The sequence below is a fragment of the Schistocerca piceifrons genome, chromosome 1 (genome assembly GCF_021461385.2).
Source record: "Schistocerca piceifrons isolate TAMUIC-IGC-003096 chromosome 1, iqSchPice1.1, whole genome shotgun sequence".
NCBI lineage: Eukaryota > Metazoa > Arthropoda > Insecta > Orthoptera > Acrididae > Schistocerca > Schistocerca piceifrons.
Window position 1 is genome coordinate 613,359,489 of NC_060138.1, and position 21,413 is coordinate 613,380,901.

Consider the following 21,413-nt stretch of genomic DNA (forward strand, 5'->3'; position numbering starts at 1 on the left):
TACATTAGTTTAATATTAATTTGGTTATTTTCTCATGTACATGTAAATTTCTAATTCCTCAAGAATTTTCATTGCAAAACCTTTTACTAAAAGGTTGTTATTGGTTCGAAAGGCTAGTTGAATATTTGTGGCTTTGGAAAATGCATCAGTTTTGTTGGATATTCTACCAAGGTAGACTGCTGGTACGTATCTTATTCTCTGCGTCTGTGATGTTTCTCGAGTTAGTTTTATTCGCTTAAAAGTCAAATTGGTGAAGATAATTGAAGGCATCAAGTATAATAATCATTGTCTTCGATATAATGACATTCCTACATATGGGTTCATAAAAGTGACAGCAAGACCAGTTCTTGTACCTCAAATGAAGACCTATGCAGCAAGATTGTGGATAAGACAAGAAATACAGGACAAATTACATCGAAAAGAATCAGCGAAACAAGAACTCTCCGTAGCACATCTAAAGTTAAGTAACAGTGTAACACCTTTACCTTTTTGGGGTAGATGGTGACAGCCTCGACGTGGCCTACCCCCCCAGTATCGTGCCGCACAACGATCGCATTGCGAGAAGAAAATCGAAATGCTCAGAACGAGCTGCGACACAAGAAGCAAATGTCACCACCAAACGGCGGCCGGACGTAGTAATACCTCCCGGCCCTCACAGGCGAAGTTACGCAAGAGAGCGAGACAACTGCCTCAGTTTCCCCCCCGGAGCCAAGTGCGTGGACGAATACGTATATGCCAAATTAACATAGAAGGATACACGAGGACAAAAGGAGACATCCTCACAAAGCTACTAACAGAAGAAAAAATTGATGTGCTGACCTTGCAGGAAACACATCTATCAGAAGAAAATATCTCGAGACTTCTAATACCAGGCTATGAAATTGTGGGCTATAAAGCCCATAATAAACACGGTATTGCAACACTGATCAAGAAAGAACTGGTTGATAATATTGAGGAAACTATGCACCACGAATTTGCCGTGGGAATCAAACTAAACGATATGACTGTGTATAACGTGTACAAGCCACCTTCAGAAAAATGGGAACAACCTGTTTTACCTAACCCACAACACCCTGCAGTCATAATTGGCGATTTTAACTCCCACCACCCCAGATGGGGCTATCTGTCTTGCGACAAAGAAGGACTCATGCTGGCAGACTGGGCAGATATAAATAATTATACATTAATATACGACGCAAAAGATACCCCTACCTTCTGTTCAGGAGCGTGGGGCACAACATCAACGCCCGATCTTTGTTTTGTCTCATCTGGAGAAACTGGAATAGCACTTCCGTCCAAGAGAACTGTACTGAGCCGTATTCCTCGGAGCCAAGACAGACCAGTTATTATAGACCTTGGGATCCAAATACCAGTAATAAAGAGCCCCCCTATAGCCCGTTGGAACCTCAGGAAAGCTAACTGGGTTAAGTTTAAAGATACCATTGAAAATAATGTAAACAGAATTCCCCCAATTCCAGAAAATTACGACAGATTTACGAAGTTAACTATCAAAGCGGCACATAACTCAATACCAAGAGGAGCGCGGAAAGAATACATCCCATGCTGGACAAAGGAGTGCGAACAACTACTCGATGAATATAACAAAACAGAGAATCCAGAACTAGGAGAACAGCTCATAAGAGCTATGGACGAGGAACGCAAACAGAGATGGCAAAAGCGGATGGAACAAATGGACTTTACGCACTCCTCACAGAAGAGCTGGAGTCTACTGAGGAAACTTGGCGGAGCACAATTCAAGGGACGGAACATCAATAATAAAATGACCCCTAACAAGATATGCTCTTCTATACTACAAACATCCAGAATCCATGCCTCCGCCTCGAAGAAAAAAGAACTGCACCAACTGATGAACGAAGAGCTAGATGCAAGCGAGGAGGAAGCAGGTTTAGCGAACTGGGTAACACAAAAAGAGATAAATATAGCACTAAAGAAAATGTCACCTGGTAAAGCAGCTGGCTGTGACGGCCTTCTTCCAGAATTCTTGAAGAACCTCGGGCCAAAGGGAAGAGTATGGCTGTCTTCTCTTTTCTCTAATATCATAGATACCAGCCGGTTACCAAAGCAATGGAAAAACGCGCAAGTCATAGCCATCCAGAAACCAGGGAAAACAGGAGAGAATGCTAAAGATTATAGACCGATATCTTTATTGTGCACCACATACAAGCTGTTTGAACGAGTCATCCTAGGCAGAACAGAAAGTAAAATAGAAGCTGCTCTTCCCCCAGAGCAAGGCGGTTTTCGAAAAGGAAGAGACTGTTGCGACCAAGTTCTCGCCCTAACCATTTTCATTGAAAGAGGTTACCAAAACAAAAAGAAAACGGGCATGGTATTATTAGATCTCACCTCAGCATACGACACCGTATGGACAAAAGGGATAGTGTATAAACTGTCAAAAGTCGTGAAATGCAAGAAGATCATAGATCTAGTCAGAAATATGTTGATAAACAGGAGATTCAAGGTATCTCTGAATGGGAAAACAAGCAGCTACAGGACACTACAAAATGGTCTCCCCCAAGGGTCTGTGCTGGCTCCATGCCTTTTCAATTTATACATAGTGGACATCCCAAACCTGGAATCTCGTTCTTTTATGTATGCAGATGACATCGCTATCGCGGCTCACGCCAACACTTTCGAAGAACTGGAAGAAATTTTAAACAGGGATCTGGAACGACTACAACAATATTATGACAACTGGCACCTCAAAGTAAATCCGACTAAATCCGTGGCATCAATAATGCACTTGTGTAACAAAGATGCAAATCGTGAGCTAAAAGTGCAAATAAAAGGTAAATTGTTGAAAAACGATAGAACGCCAAAATATCTGGGTGTTAAGCTAGATCGCACTCTCACATATAAGAGCCACCTGTACGAAGTCGCCCAAAAAATGAAAACAAGAAACAACATCATAATGAAACTGGCAGGAACAACCTGGGGATGTTCCACTGAAACTCTACGCACATCAGCACTGGCACTTCTGTATAGTGTAGCGGAATATTGCGCACCCGTCTGGGCCCGCAGTAGGCATGTCAGATATATTGATGTGCAACTTAACGAGACAATGACGCTCATAACAGGAACCGTAAGACCCACCCCGAAACCTTGGCTGCCCGTCCTTGCCAATATCGAACCACCCTCGATTAGACGTGAAAGAGCAATCCAGAGGTACAGACAGATTGATATCAAGAAATCCCTTCTGGAAAGAACTCAAACAACAGATTGATATCGATAACCTGTGGAAACAGCAATGGCAGGAAAGCAAAGTGAATAACAGTTTCCTTATTGAGGACCCATCTCAACGAGTTCCAGGCTTCCAACTCCAACGTAGAGTGTGGGTAACTCTAAATCGTCTGCGGACAGGTGTTCGTCAGTGCGGATATTTGTTGAAAAAGTGGGGTTTCTCCCAGGACCCCAATTGTGAGTGCGGAGAGAGCCAAACCATGCAGCATATAGTTGAGTGCGACGTACACGGACTTAAGGGAGGAAATCTGATGGACATACATGTGATAAGTGACCAAGCACTTTTGTGGCTGGAAACCCTGAAAATTTTATTGTAAATCATTGTTAATGTTAATTTAATATTTTATGTTGATGCTTGTAAGTGTATCACGCTTTGCCTGTAGCTGAACGAGAAATAAAAATAAACCGTTAACTTTTGATTATATTGCACAGTTTTTAGAGAGATATGTGTGAAACACAAGCAGACTTATTCGACGTACCCATAATAAAAAACTCACAAAATGTTTACACATTCAGCATCACATACGACAACCCACACATGAACATGAATCTGATTTTCAGTTTTACCCACATTTAGAAAATTTCACAAATATAGACTTTACGGATAACGAAACAAATCTCCTTACAAAAGTTCTGAAATGCAACATAGCCCCAACACCACAGAAAAATTCTGTGAAGCATTTGATAGCCACTGTTAAGGTTGCAATAGATGTAGCTAATCTCTCATACGGAAAACAAAATTAAATTACAGTTAATATAACAAACATAATAGACAGGGAATTAAGCAAACAGTACACATACAAATACCAGCCCAAGACAAAACATAACATTCTGAATAAGATAAATCATAAACTATTAAATGATGCTAGCAGAATGACAAACTGATAAAGGCAATAGTGTGGTCACACTTAACAATAACGACCATATATATAAGGTCATGTCATTCTTTGACTCTAACAATGCCACAGAACTGCTACACAACCCTACCAAGAGATCTGCAGCTGAAATAAAGGAAGCCATTAACAGCTGTACTAACATTCTCACTGAACATGAATAAAGAACCTACACGGTAATGAATCCAACTACCCAAAATTACGAGCCCAACCAAAGACACATACATCCGACAGTCGATTGCGCCCACAATTAATCGCATAAATAGCTCATCATATTTTACAAGCAAAAATGTAAACGCACTAATAACCAAATTTTATACTTTCAACAAAAATTACACAATCAAAAATTCGCTTACTTTGGCAAGAGGTATAAAAGACATACAAGTACCATCTAATGGTAAATTTGTTTCGTTTGATGTCACTAATCTATACACCATTGTGCCGGTACAGAAAACAATCCAAATAATAAAACATAACCTGTTACGATATAGGAAAATATCCATAGCTGGAACACTTGATATTATAAATCTCTTGGAAATACCATTATCATAAAATTATTTTGAATTTAACAACAAAATTTGTACACAAGCACATGGAGTAGCGATGGGAATATTGCAGAAGGCACATTAGCCGATATTTTCCTAAATTCTCTAGAAGAGAAATTCTTTAACTCAGATTGGAAACCTCTGAACCAAATTGTTTCCTATTTTAGGTATATAGATGATACTCTCATGCTGGTAGATGGCAGCCACGCAGATATCGAAAATATGCATTAAAAACACAACCAACTGCACCCTAAAATTAAATTCACTATGGAAACTTAGAAAGAAAATACCTCTCATTGGCAAAAGTAGTAATTGCTACACATTTGATGTCTATATAAAGAATACCGCTTCTGACAATATTATAAATTCCAATTCCTGTCACCCAATGGCCCATAAACTAGCATTTTTTCATTCAGTGATTAATAGAGTAACTAAACTCCCATTAGAAAAGCCAGAAATTCAAAAAGAACTTACCACACTTCGTTATATAGCTTATACATATGATTTTGACCCAAACATAACCACAAAATTATATTACAAATGTGAAACACCAAAGCAGAACACATCACATAATGACATATGCCTAACTCGAGAAACATCACAGATGCAGAAAGTAAGATACCTTGGTACAATATCCAACAGAATTAATGCACCTTTTAAAGCCATAATTAGTCAACTAGCCTTTCGAACCAGTAAAAATATTTTAATAAAATTACGTTCCGCCACTTATAGAACTTCGAAGTATGATAACCCAGGCATATAGAAAATCACATGTGGCATCTGTAACAGCTTTTACATTGGCCAAACGGGAAGAAATTTCAACTTGAGATATAAACAATACATTAGAGAGAGCGAATATAATCAGTCGAGATTCTTTCTACATTTGAAAACTCAAAATTACGTTGCTGACACTATCGAAAATTCACTACAGATACTGCACAGAATACCAAAGGTTTTTGCTGTGAACATTCTTGAGGAATTAGAAATTTATAAGTACACGAGAAAAGAGCGACAATAAATTTTAAACGAACGTACAGAATGTAGACACAAGTACTACCTTCAAAACTTCATTGAACTTTCAGAATACGAAAATGGCTAAATCGGAAGTAACATATGCAACAACCAAAGATAATCTTATCAAATGTTAGTTAATAAAATAATATCGCTGCTGATGTGCACAATTTTTGTAAACATATAGCGTCGTAAGTGTGAAACAGTCAAACTGCTGTCATGTCGTAACTAACATTTAATTTCAACATAAAGCAGTGACAGTTACAAAACAGTCCACTATAGACGCAGTACGGACGTCATATCAATATAGACGAAAGTACAGGACAGCTACTATAATATGAATAACACTGGCATCCACACCTGTTCCCACCAAAATTTTAATTCTAGGTACTTGAAATAAAGATTACTTGTTATAAGTAGCTATTTAGTTTATATACTTTAACAATAATGTAATGTCCTTATTTGCCTTAATTATAACGGTCAATAGTCGAAGGTAGACCAAGAACTTTCTTCCAGCCATTAGAAAATAAAGGACAAAACAGCCGAAGACATTCAGCATAAGAAGTCACATTCATTCGTCCAATGGTCTTGTTAAAGAGGAGAGGATAGAGGTCATAAGAAGTCACATTCATTCGTCCAATGGTCTTGTTAAAGAGGAGAGGATAGAGGTTCAGGGCACTCTCTAGTCCTTGGGTTGTGAAACTGCCCCTAAAGGCGGGAGAATCAACAATGATCAACGGAATAAGGATGCAGAAGGCATTGGAAAGCATTGCACTAAAGACACACAACGCGTATCGACAGGACATGGGGCCTGTAACTGAAAAATGTCATGATGATCTCTCAATTGATTCCGGAAGAGTCCCCCATTCGGATTTCCGGGCAGGGACTGCCAAGGAGGAGGTAACCACGAGAAAAATATCCAACAGCCAACGAAAGAACGACGATCTACTAGTCGGGACGTGGAAAGCCAGAGGGATGAACGTCGTAGGGAAGCTAGAAACTCTGAAAAGGGAAATGAAAATGGTCAAGCTACATACAGGAGGGGTCAGTGAAGTGACATGGAAAGAAGACAAGGCTTTCTGGTGAGACGAGTATAGGCAGCAGAAAACGGTATAGCGGGAGTAGCACACATTGTGAATAGGAAGGTAGAGCGAAGAGGCTGTTACTGTGAACAGTTCAGTGATAGGGTTGTTCTTATCAGAATCGTCAGCAAACCAACGCCAACAACGATAATTCACGTACACTTGTCGATGACGCAAGCTGAATATGAAGAGAAAGAGAAAGAAAATGAGGATATTCAAAGGGTAACACAGTACCTAAAGGGTAATGATAATCTAATAGTCACGGGGAACTGGAATTCTACTGTACAGGAAGAAGCAGAGGAAACGATTACAGTAGAGAATGAGTTTAGGACAATGAATGAGTTATAGCGAATACTCTATTCAAGAATTTCAATAGGAGGATATATACTTGAAAAAGGGGGGGGGGGATACGGAAACATTTTAGTTAGATTACATCATGGTCAGTCAGGGACTCCGAAATCATATACTGGATTGTAAGGTGCAGATGTAGACGCAAATCACAGTGTAGTAGTGATGAATTGTAGGCTGAATTTTAAGATATTATTCAGGAAGGATCAATACGCAAAGACGTGCGAAGCTGGAGTACTAAGGAATGCTGAGATACTCTTGAAATTCTCTAAGCAATAAGAAGTAGCTCATTGGCAGTACAGTTGAAGAGGAATGGACATCTTTAAAAAGAGCAGTCACAGAGATTGTAAACAAAAACGTAGGTACAAAGAAGGTAACTTAAGATACCATGGCTAACAGTAGAAATACCTTAGTTGATCGATGAAAGGAGGAAAATGAAGAATGCTAAGGGAAATTCAAGAGAACAAAAATCCAAGCCGCTGAAGAATGAAGTAAATAGGAAGCGCCGGGAAGCTAACACGAAATGGCTGAATGGAAAATGTGAAGAAATAGAAGAAGAAAATAGTCAAAACAAACTTCGGTGAAATAAAAACCAAGGGAGGTAACATTAAGAGTACAACAGGAATTTCACTGTTGAATGCAGAGCAGAGAGCGTATTGGTGGAAAAAGTACATTGAAGGCTCTATTGGGAGGGGGGAGGGGGGAGATTTGTAACAGGAGTCAATTTAGAAGAGGGTGCCCAATATTAGAATCGAAATTTAACAGAGCTTTGGAAGACTTAAGACCAAATAGGGTAGAAGCGACAGATAACATTCCATCAGAAATTCTAAAATTATCGTTGGAAGTGGCAACAAATCGACTATTCCGGTTGGTGTATAGGATACATGAGCCTGGCGGTGTATCATCTGACTTTCAGAAAAATATCATCCACACAATTCCGAAGGCTGCAAGAGCTAACAAGTGCGAGAATTATCGCACAATCGGCATAACAGCTTATACATCCACGTTGCTGACAAGAATAACATAGGGCAGAATGAAAAAGAAAATTGAAGGTATGCTGGATAACAATCAGTTTGGCTTTAGGAAATGTAAAGGCACGAGAGAGGCAGTTCTGACGCAGCGGTTGCTAATGGAAACGAGTCTAAAGAAAAATCAAGGTACGTTCGCTGGATTTGTTGACCTAGAAAAGGTATTCGACATTGTAAAGTAGTTCAAGATGTTCGAAATTCTGAGGAAAAAAGAGGTAAGATATACGGAGAGGCGTCTAATATACAGTATGTACAAGATCCAAATGCAAAAATAAGGATGGAGAAACAAGTACGAAGTGCTTGGGTGAAAAGGAATTTAAGACAGGGATTTAGCCTTTCGCTTCTACTGTTCAGTCTGTGCATCGAAGATGCAGTTATGGAAATAAGAAAATGGTACAGGAGTGAAATCAGAATTCAAGATGAAAGGATATCAATGATACGATTCCAATCCTCGGTGAAAGTAAAGAAGAGTTACATGATCTGCTCAATGAAATGATCAGTATAATGAGTACAGAATATGGACTGACAGTAAATCAAAGAATGGTTGAAGTAACGAGAATTATTAAAAGTGAGAAAAACGGGAAACATAACATCTGGATTGATATTCTAGCCCTTAAATAGCTATCTCAAGACAGTCAGGTTTTGGCGTTGTGATACTTCCTGCAGGCCGTGGGTCGAGCTCCTCATACAGGAAGTAGTGCTTGAAATGTCTGTTTCCATTATCTTGTATGTAAATAACCAATGTTTACCATGGTGCTTTTGGTACACCTAGGACATAGACAATCTAGCCCTGAGGGGCTACCTTGGCTCCAGTATTTTTTTTTTTTTTGTCATCAGTCTACTGACTGGTTTGATGCGGCCCGCCACAAATACCTTTCCTGTGCTAACCTCTCCATCTCAGAGTAGCACTTGCAACCTACGTCCTCAAAATTTGCTTGACGTATTCCAATCTCTGTCTTCCTCTACAGTTTTTGCCCTCTACAGCTCCCTCTAGTACCATGGAAGTCATTCCCTCATGTCTTAGCAGATGTTCTATCATCCTGTCCCTTCTCCTTATCAGTGTTTTCCACATATTCATTTCCTCTCATATTCTGCGTTGAAACTCCTCATTCCTTACCTTATCAGTCCACCTAATTTTCAACATTCGTCTATAGCACCACATCTCAAATGCTTCGATTCTCTTCTGTTCCGGTTTTCCCACAGTCCATGTTTCACTACCATACAATGCTGTACTCCAGACGTACATCCTCAGAAAGTTCTTCCTCAAATTAAGGCCGGTATTTGATATTAGTAGACTTCTCTTGGCCAGAAATGCCTTTTTTGCCATAGCGAGTCTGCTTTTGATGTCCTCCTTGCTCTGTCTGTCATTGGTTATTTTACTGCCTAGGTAGCAGAATTCCTTAACTTCATTGACTTCGTGACCATCAATTCCGATGTTAAGTTTCTCGCTGTTCTCATTTCTACTACTTCTCATTACCTTCGTCTTTCTCCGATTTACTCTCAAACCATATTTTGTACTCATTAGACTGTTCATTCTGTTCAGCAGATCATTTAATTCTTCTTCACTTTCACTCAGGATAGCAATGTCATCAGCGAATCGTGTCATTGATATCCTTTCACCTTGTATTTTAATTCCACTCCTGGACCTTTCTTTTACTTCCATCATTGCTTCCTCGATGTACAGATTGAAGAGTAGGGGCGAAAGGCTACAGCCTTGTCTTACACCCTTCTTAATACGAGCACTTCGTTCTTGATCGTCCACTCTTATTATTCCATCTTGGTTGTTGTACATTTTGTATATGACACGTCTCCCCCTATAGCTTACCCCTACTTTTATCAGAATCTCGAACAGCTTGCACCATTTTTTATTGTCAAACGCATTTTCCAGGTCGACAAATCCTATGAAAGTGTTTTGATTTTTCTTTAGCCTTGCTTCCATTATTAACCGTAACGTCAGAATTGCCTCTCTCGTCCCTTTAGTTTTCCTAAAGCCAAACTGATCGTCACCTAGCGCATTCTCAATTTTCTTTCCCATTCTTCTGTATAGTATTCTTGTAAGCAGCTTCGATGCATGAGCTGTTAAGCTGATTGTGCGACAATTCTCGCACTTGTCAGCTCTTGCCGTCTTCGGAATTGTGTGGATGATGCTTTTCCGAAAGTCAGATGGTATGTCACCAGACTCATATATTCTACACACCAACGTGAATAGTCGTTTTGTTGCCACTTTCCCCAACGATTTTAGAAATTCTAATGGAATGTTATCGATCCCTTCTGCCTTATTTAACCGTAAGTCCTCCAAAGTTCTTTTAAATTCCGATTCTAATACTGGATCCCCTACCTCTTCTAAATGGACTCCTGTTTCTTCTTCTATCACATCTGACAAATCTTCACTTTCATAGAGGCTTTCAATGTATTCTTTCCACCTATGTGCTCTCTCCTCTGCATTTAACAGTGGAATTCCCGTTGCACTCTTAATGATAACACCGTCGCTTTTTATGTCATCAAAGGTTGTTTTGACTTTCCTGTATGCTGAGTCTGTCCTACCGACAATCATATCTTTTTCGATGTCTTCACATTTTTCCTATTTATTTCATTCTTAAGCGACTTGTTTTTCTGAATTCCTGATTTTCTCGGAACATGTTTCTACTTCCTCCTTTCACCAATCAACTGAAGTATTTCTTCTGTTACCCATGGTTTCTTCGCAGCTACCTTCTTCGTACCAATGTTTTCCTTCCCAACTTCTGTGATGGCCCATTTTAGAGATGTCCATTCCTCTTCAACTGTACTGCCTACTGCGCTATTCCTTATTGCTGTATCTATAGCGTTAGAGAACTTCAAACGTATCTCGTCATTCCTTAGTGCTTCCGTATCCCACTTCTTTGCGTATTGATTCTTCCTGACTAATGTCTTGAACTTCAGCCTACTCTGCATCACTACTAAATTGTGATCTGTGCCTATATATGCTCCTGGGTACGCCTTACAATCCAGTATCTGATTTCGGAATCTCTGCCTGAGCATGATGTAATCTAATTGAAATCTTCCCGTATCTCCCGGCCTTTTCCAAGTGTACCTCCTCCTCTTGTCAATCTTGAACAGAGTATTCGCTATTACTATCTGAAACTTGTTACAGAACTCAATTAGCCTTTCTCCTCTTTCATTCCTTGTCCCAAGCCCATATTCTCCTGTAACCTTTTCTTCTACTCCTTCCCCTACAACTGCATTCCAGTGGCCCATGACTATTAGATTTTCGTCCCGCTTTACATACTGCATTACCCTTTCAATATCCTCATACACTTTCTCTATCTGTTCATCTTCAGCTTCCGACGTCGGCATGTATACCTGAAGTATCGTTGTCGGCGTTGGTGTGCTGTCGATTCTGATCAGAACAACCCGGTCATTGAACTGTTCACAGTAACACACCCTCTGTCCTACCTTCCTATTCATAACGAATACTACACCTGTTATACCATTTTCTGCTGCTGTTGATATTACCCGATACTCATCTGACCAGAAATCGTTGCCTTCCTTCCACTTCACTTCACTGACCCCTACTATATCTAGATTGAGCCTTTGCATTTCCCTTTTCTGATTTTCTAGTTTCCCTACCACGTTCAAGCTTCTGACATTCCACGCCCCGACTCGTAGAACGTTATCCTTTCGTTGATTATTCAATCTTTTTCTCATGGTAACCTCCCCCTTGGCAGTCCCCTCCCGGAGATCCGAATGGGGGACTATTCCGGAATCTTTTGCCAATGGAGAGATCATCATTACCCTTCTTCAATTACAGGCCACATGTCCTGTGGATACACGATACGTGTCTTTAATGCAGTGGTTTCCATTGCCTTCTGCATCCTCATGTCGTTGATCATTGGTGATTCTTCCGCCTTTAGGGGCAATTTCCCACCCCTAGGACAAGAGAGTGCCCTGAAACTCTATCCGCTCCTCCGCCCTCTTTGACAAGGCGATTGGCAGAATGAGGCTAATTTCTTATGCCGAAAGTCTTCGGCCGTCAATGCTGATTATTTATCAAAATTTAGGCAGTGGTGGGGATCGAACCCGGAACCGAAGACGTTTCGATTATGAATCAAAGACCCTACCCCTAGATCACGGGCCATGTGTGACAGTGCCACGCAAAACAACAAGGGGTGGAAGCACCCTCCATGAAAAACACGATCATACCGTAACACCACCGTCTCAGGATTTCAGTGTAGGTACTACACACGCTGGCAGATGACGTTTACCGAGCATTCGCCATACCCACATCCTGCCATCGGCTCGCCACATTGTATACCTTGATTCGTTACTCTACACAACGTTTTTCCACTGTTCAATCGTACAATGTTTACGCTCCTTACACCAAGCGACGCGTCGTTTGGCATTTACCTGCGTGATGTGTGGCTTATGAGTAACCACTCGAGCATGAAATCCAAGTCATCTCACCTCCTGCGTAAGTGTTATAGTACTTGCAGGGGATCCTGATGCAGTTTGGAATTCCTGTGTGATGTTCTGGATAGATGTCTGCCTATTACGACCCTTTTCAACTGTCGGCGGTCTCTGTCAGTCGACAAATGAGGTCGACCTGTACGCTTTTGTGCTGTACGTGTCCCTCCACGTTTCGACTTCACTATCACATCGCAAACATTGCACCTAGGATGTTCAGGAGTGTGGAAATCTCGCCTACAGACGTACGGCACAAGTAACACTCAATCACTTACAACGTTCGAAGTCTGTGAGTTCCGTGGAGAGCCCTATTATGCTCTCTCACGATGTCTAATGACTACTGAGGTCGATGATATGGAGTACCTGACAGTAGGTGGCAGCACAATGCACTTAATATGTACAATGTTTTTGGGGTGTCCGGATACTTTTGATCACATAGTGTAGATTACCTTAAGGAGTACCTGAAACATTGTATGCGAATTTTACAGACGCATTAATCATTTAATTCCGGGAACTGATGTTGGATTAATGATGTGAACAGTAATGGTATTCTGGTTTTGCGCAACAGTATCATAGCCGAGATTCCATTTTAATTACGTTGTTTTTGGTGACGGAATAAGAAGTGACAGCAAACAATATTTTTTTACCTTTTCTATTACACTTTTTCACATTTTTTAATTTGAGAACTAATAAATTACGTTAAAATGGCATTTTTTCCTCATTTAGGCCTACCCTTACGATTTTTGTAGGCAAGTGAAATACAAATATTTTTTTGTCACGTCATTATGAAAGTAAAACCACACACTACACAGAAAAAAATAAAAAACTGATTCATGCTTGAATTACAGAGGAGTAAAAGAAGTGGCATCCAACAATATTTTTATTTTTTTAAGGTTTTCTATTGCACTGATTTTCATTGTCGAGTATGTTCTAATTATTACACTGCAGTGACCTGTACAGGAAATTATGTCACACAGGAACACATAGATGCACACAAGGGTTTGAGAAATTGCATAAAATGGAGGAAGTTAATCCGACTGTCATATATACATCTGATCTGCACATGAAAAAGCACCATTATGTATACGCCGACTGCCAGCTTGCTGAGACGCACTTGCAAATTCATCTAGAGCTTCTCTCGTGAACGCATGGTCATAGAACCGCAGAAAATATCACGATATTTTTGGACATATAAAGGGCTTCATATCAATAGTACGCTTACAGTTAAATATTCGTTGTGAATACCTATGAAACGTTGCTGGTTCTCCTTTCACATATTTCTGCTACTACAATACTGCACCATAGCTGTCACTAAAACTGATGCTGAGAACATGTTCAGTAATCTATGTTCACTCCTTATATATGAACTGATGTGACAAAAGTCGTGGGATACTTCCCAGCATCATGTCAGGTATTGTTTTGCGTGGCGCACTGCAGCAACTTGACATGGTACGTACTCAACAACACGTTGGAACTCCCCTGCAGAAATTTTGAGCCGTTTTGCGTCTATAGCTGTCCATAATGCGATAGCTCCAGGGCAAGATTTTTGGACGAGCTGACCTCTCGATTATGTTCCATAAATATTCTATAGGACTCATGTCGTGCGATGTCGGTGGCCAAATTATTCGATCGAATTGTATAGAGTATTCTTCGAACCATTCGTGAACATTTTTGGCTGGATGACGTGTTACAGAACGTGAAGGTCTTGAACGGTTAAAATGGTCTCCAAGTAGCCGAACATGGCCATTTCCAGTCAATTATCGGTTCTATTTGATCAGAGGCTCTAGTCAATACAGCAGGCACTATTATGGAGCCACGACCGACAAGTACACCGCGTTGTTGGTAACCTAGGTCCACAACTTCGTGGCGGCTGCGCCACACTCGGACACTACCGTCTGCTCTACCAACTGAAGTCGCGACTCATCTGATCAGGCCACGATTTTCCAGTCGTCAAGACGCAACTGAGATGGTTACGAGCGCAGAAGAGGCACTACAGGTGATTTCGTGTTATTAGTAAAGACAGTCGCGTCGGTATTCTGCTGCCATAGCCCATTAACGCCAAATTTCGCCGCTCTGTTCTAACAGATAGGTTCATCGTACGTCTCACATTGATTTTTGCGGTTATGTAACGCAGTTTTGCTTGTATGTTAACGCTGACAACTCTAAGCAAACGCGTCAGCTCTCGATCCTTAAGGGGCTCCGAAAAGGCTCAAAATCATGAAAAGTTCAATTTTTACTTTTTTGCGTTTTCTGAATCTGCAGACTATTACCTTTTAATAGATATATAATTTATTCAATTCCGAAGACTACAACTATTGTAAAATTTGTTTTGAAATGTGTTCTACGTGGGCGTGACCCACTATGGCGCTGTTAAACTGCTGTCAAATGGTGTTATTATTAACGTCCGTGTTCATCAGGTACATTTTAGTGATGTGAGATAAAGTATGTGTTGTGGCTAACTTGTGATGGTTCAATATATATCGCTGGTGTGAGTGTCCATTGTTTCATGTTTAACTACTCTGTCGTTATCTCGAAAATATTCGTAATTAATTCTGTTTCTTGAGTCTCTGTTTTGTTGAAGTATAATAATGAGTAAAAGTAAAGTTATTAGAAATCCTCTGAAGGCTTTTAAGAAAAGGAGAAATGTTGGAAAGCCAACGGTATGTGTTATTACTGTAAACAATAAAGACGATAACCAAGTGAGTGAACCTAACCTCTCAAGTACACCTGCCCATAGCAGTCAAAGTGGGAAAGAAAATACTTCACAGAAGAAGCTTGGTTCAATGAGTGAAAACTATGAATGTTTTATGGGCGAATCGGATGTGAATGAAATATTTGATATGTCGGTTCTCAAAGGAATTTTTTCAAACTGTGTATGATGTATTCATTGTAGTGAAGTTGGTCTGGAACTCTCCATAATAAAGCACGTAGGACTTGCTAGTGAAATACAACTGAAATGTGATAAGTGTTCATACATGACCACCTTTTGGAACAGTGTTGCAGTAACTGCAACTGAAGAAAATGGTAGCAAAATCTACGAACACAACAACGAGCGATGCTTCCTTTAGACAAGGAACGCCTTCGGGCTGCAGACAGGGCTGTAAAGAGTCTAGAAATACAAGTAAGAGTAAACAGGACGAGGAACAAGAGGAAGCTGGAGGAGGAGTTTGCAGAGGATGAAGATAATCCATCCTATGGACCTGGAATGCACTAAAAAGTTAATCCAATCTTTGTCGCTCGATTCCCAAAACTTTTATTTTCTCATACTAATTACATGTTTTCTAAGGATCTTCCAAACATATTTGTTTCAAACTTTCAGTAAATGTTACACAGTACCTTCTGCATAATTTAACACAGCCTTTTTCCAAAAAAACTGTATATTTTTGAATATATAAATAAAAAATTGCAAAAAAATGTTGTGAATTTTCATTACAATAAAAAAAAAGTCATCTTTAATAACTGAACTAAAATTTTGTAAAATCCCTGTGTTACGTTGTAGCCCATATTCCAATAAATAATCTGTAAAAAGTTCAACTTCCTACCTCAAATACTTTGTGAGGAAAGACGTAATTTATAAGCGTTATTTTAACATTGCAAGTATAGGGCGTTCCGGAGCCCCTTAAATGGAGGTCGTCGGCCACTTCGTTGTCCGTGGTGAGAGGTAATGCCTGAAGTGTGGTATTCTCTTGATACGGTGCGTCTCGGAATATTGAATTCCCTAACAATTTCCGAAGTGGAACGTCTCATGCTCCTAGCTCCAACTAACATTCCGCGTTCAGAGTCTGTGAATCCCTTTCGTGCGGCCGTAATCACATCGGAAACGTTTTCACGTAAATCACCTGACTACAAATTACAGTTCTGTCAATGAGTTGCCCTTTTACCAAGTGTACCGGTATGAAATGAGCGTCTTTTTGTGAAAATGAAACACTAATTTTGAACTGAAAAGTAAAAACACTTTATTCACAGTACTGACCATTGCTTTCTATACATTTTGACCATCTTTCTGGCAATTTTTGGAAACCACGCCAGTAGAAATGTTCGTCTTTTGAAGCAAACCAATCAGACAGCCAATTTTCAACTTCTTCGTAGGAATAAAAAAAATGGTTCAAATGGCTCTGAGCACTATGGGACTTAGCATCTTAGGCCATCAGTCCCCTAGTACTTAGAACTATTTAAACCTAACTAACCTAAAGACATCACATACATCCATGCCCGAGGCAGGATTCGAACCTGCGACCGTAGCAGTCGCGCGGTTCCGGACTGAAGCGCCTAGAACCGCTCGGCCACCGTTGCCGGCTCGTAGGAATCGAGGTGTTTCTCAGCCAATGCTTGTCTCATTGATGAAAACAAATGGTAGTCGGAAGGGGCGAAGTCTGGTGAATACGGCGGGTGGGGTAACAGCTCTCAGCCAAGTGTTTTGATTGTTTCCGAAACCAGTTTTGCTTTGTGTGTAGGTGCATTGTCGTGTAAAAAAATTACTTTGCCATGTCTTCTGGCCCATTATGGTCTTTTTTCGATCAATGCATAGTTCAAATTGATCATTTGTTGTCTGCAGCGATTAGTATTCACAGTTTCACCGGGTTTTAGAAGCTCATGATACACCACACCTTTCTGATCCCGCCAAACACAGAGCATTGTCTTCTTGGCGAATCGATCTGGTTTTGCAGTGGATGTTGATGGTTGTCCGGGATTAACTCATGATTTTTCCCATAAGGATTCTTAAGATAAATCGATTTTTCATCGCCAGTAACAATTCGATGCAAAATTGATCTTCTTTCATGTCTTTGAAGCAAAATTTCACAAATGGTTTTTCGGTTTTCCATCTGTCTTTCATTCAATTCATGTGGCACCCATTTTCCACACTTTAGGATCTTTCCCATAGCTTTCAAAGGCTCAGAAATTGTTTGTTGTGCAACATTTAGCATAGCTGCCATTTGCTTCTGACTCAAAGTATCATCCAATATTGCTTGCAATTCGGCGTCTTCGAACTTTTTTTGGTGGTCTTCCACGTTCTCCATTTCTTACTTGAAAATCATTATTTCTGAACAGTTGAAACCATCTCTTGCATGGTGCTTCTAATAGAGCATGATCACCATATGTCTCGACAAGCATTCGATGCGACTCTGCAGCACTTTTTTCCAAATGAAAACAAATAATAAATGTTTTCTGCAAATCAACACTTTATGATGTTGTTCGTTCCATGACTTGATGTATACTAAATATCTTTGACAGATGCCATACCAACCAAACAAAAAAAAAGCAATTAAGGCTCGTTCACAACAAATGTTCCCTGTCCCTGGTACACCTTGCGTACGCGGTACTCCTGCCGTCTGTATACAGGGTGTTACAAAAAGGTACGGCCAAACTTTCAGGAAACATTCCTCACACACAAATAAAGAAAAGATGTTATGTGGACATGTGTCTGGAAACGCTTAATTTCCATGTTAGAGCTCATTTTAGTTTCGTCAGTATGTACTGTACTTCCTCGATTCACCGCCAGTTGGCCCAATTGAAGGAAGGTAATGTTGACTTCGGTGCTTGTGTTGACATGCGACTCATTGCTCTACAGTACTAGCATCAAGCACATCAGTACGTAGCATCAACAGGTTAGTGTTCTTCACGAACGTGGTTTTGCAGTCAGTGCAATGTTTACAAATGCGGACTTGGCAGATGCCCATTTAATGTATGGATTAGCACGGGGCAATAACCGTGCCGCGGTACGTTTGTATCGAGACAGATTTCCAGAACGAAGGTGTCCCGACAGTAAGACGTTCGAAGCAATTGATCGGCGTCTTAGGGAGCACGGAATATTCGTGCAGTTGACGATAACCCTAATGCCAGCGTCAGAGAAGTTGCTGCTGTACAATGTAACGTTGACCACGTCACTGTATGGAGAGTGCTACGGGAGAATCAGTTGTCTCCGTACCATGTGCAGCGTGTGCAGGCACTATCAGCAGCTGATTGGCCTCCACGGGTACACTTCTGCGAATGGTTCATCCAACAATGTGTCAATCCTCATTTCAGTGCAAATGTTCTCTTTACGGATGAGGTTTCATTCCAACGTGATCAAATTGTAAATTTTCACAATCAACATGTGTGGGCTGACGAGAATCCGCACGCAATTGTGCAATCACGTCATCAACACAGATTTTCTGTGAACGTTTGGGCAGGCATTAATGGTGATGTCTTGATGGGGCCCCATGTTCTTCCTACTACGCTCAATGGAGCACGTTATCATGATTTCATACGGGATACTCTACCTGGCTGCTAGAACATGTGCCTTTACAAGTACGACACAACATGTGATTCATGCACGATGGAGCTCTTGCACATTTCAGTGGAAGTGTTCGTAAGCTCCTCAACAACAGATTCGGTGACCGATGGATTGGTAGAGGCGGACCAATTCCATGGCCTCCACGCTCTCCTGACCTCAACGCTCTTAACTTTCATTTATGGGGGCATTTGAAAGCTCTTGACTACGCAACCCCGGTACCAAATGTAGAGACTCTTCGTGCTCGTATTGTGGACGGCTGTGATACAATACGCTATTCTCCAGGGCTGCATCAGCGCATCAGGGATTCCTTGCGACGGAGGGTGTATGCATGTATCCTCGCTAGCGGAGGACATTTTGAACATTTCCTGTAACAAAGTGTTTGAAGTCACACTGGTACGTTCTGTTGCTGTGTGTTTCCATTCCATGGTTAATGTGATTTGAAGAGAAGTAATAAAATGAGCTCTAACATGGAAAGTAGGTGTTTGCGGACACATGTCCACATAACTTATTTTGTTTCTTTGTGTGTGAGGAATGTTTCCTGAAGCTTTGGCCGTACCTTTCTGTAACACCCTGTATATGCATACAGCTATTCCATGACTTATGTCACCTGTTTTTAAAGAGGATTACGTGTTTCATCATGTCTTCCGAAAGTGCTCCAGTGGACATACTGAAAAATACCTGTAGCTCAGTCGTAAACAAATGACTGCGGGTGGTGGCGGCAGACACTGCGCCAGTGGGGCCGGCGCGCTGCTGGCTGCCGCCGCGGCCCGCACTTTCCGCACCGCCGGGCCCGGCTGTGCGTGCCGTGGAAGCCATCAGGGTCCCGCGGGGCCGCACATTACCATCGACCGGCCGCCGTCGCCGTCCTCGCGCCATTACGACCGACGCGTCTCCTCCGATCACCCGGCGGGCTTCCTGCGACACAGTACCGCACTTTCTTGTGTCGCCGAAACCGTGACCATCTGTTCCCTCCAGCCTCCTGAGGGTGCCAAACTTCACCTCCTCCGCTGCTCCCCGGGGTTCGCGCATTCCGTTACGACAGACACCTGCAAATAAAGAGAAACAGTGTTCGATCTGATACAAGTATGTTCACGTCTCTTAAGCCATCGGCTTATTTTGAAAACAATATCATGAACAAAGGGGAAAGAGTTTGCGTATTGTTGATGTTACGCACCAGTTTTGAAGCATATGGTGTTTTTTACCACTCCATGTTTCGGGAATACATTTACCACTCCCCATGTTTCGGCAATTCGTTATTTTTTGGACTACGTCATCCCATCATCAAGTGATATAAAACAAGGAAACACATCAATACATCTTAGTATTATACACAATGACAACTATGTAAATATTTACATCGTCCTGTAATGTTACATACCGTATAGATTCTACGCCGATAGGCACTGTCAAAATCAAAAAAACCATCATCAAACATGCATTGTCAGACATACAACTACGCGTTGAACATCTCATGCCGGCTCATCAGACTCTCACAAGGCTCAATTGTAAGCTAAAGGCAGCAGCCAGCGCTACCAAAGTTACTACTGCTCTACAACAGAAGTAACAGAGATCCCAATGCTGCTATTATCTATCGTAAAATCCTTGAACACTCTATGTCAAGTCCTAGCAAATTCTAAAGGCCAATACTACACCTATGTTGCAATGTGCCACTCCATCGAGAACGATCAACGGAATATATTAAACCTAACGTAGCTAATCAGAATAGGTCTTCTCAGCGAAGGCCTCGCTAAAGTGGACCCATAAATTCTCCTTGGACGTTTCTGTCTTCTCATTTAACTCTGTGACGAATTGTTCACGTAAAACGCAAAAAATCTTTATAGTCCAAGTGCAATTCCATCATGTTGTATATAATGTTCCGCAACGAATGCTGCTAACTATTGAAGTGCATCGCTGTCACTCTTTACTATCATGCTCATTAAAACTGACTTTACACTTTCGTCCACTTTGCCCTATGTACTTCATTTCACAGTCCCGACCCTTTATTATATAAACTGTTGCTTTCCTCCTCCATTTACCTCTTGTGCTAATCTTATGCTTTGGCCTCTACTCCAGTTTGTTGTTCGTCTTTAATGCAGTTTTAAGCACTTTGTTGATAAATAACGTCCCCAATTCATATAAGATAATTTCGTAATGTGGCATTACTTTGTAATGCCACATTGGGTTCCCTAAATATTCTTATCTCTAGTTTGTTGTACTTGCTCTCGCTCATCAGATCGTGATAGTTTAAAAATACTTGTTGCTCACCCTCTACCGTAAATACTATAGTATCATGCATTTTCTTAAGGTCAACGATAAGAACAATAAGTTGTTGTGGTCTACAGTTCAGAGACTGGTTGGATGCAGCCTTACACGATACTCTATCCTGCGCAAGCTTCTTCATCTCCAAGTACCTAATGCAACCTACATCCGTCTGAATCTGCTTAGTTTATTCATCTCTTGGCCTCCCTCTACGATTTTTACCCTCCACGCTGCCCTCAAATACTAAATTTCTGATCTCTCGATGCCTCAGAACA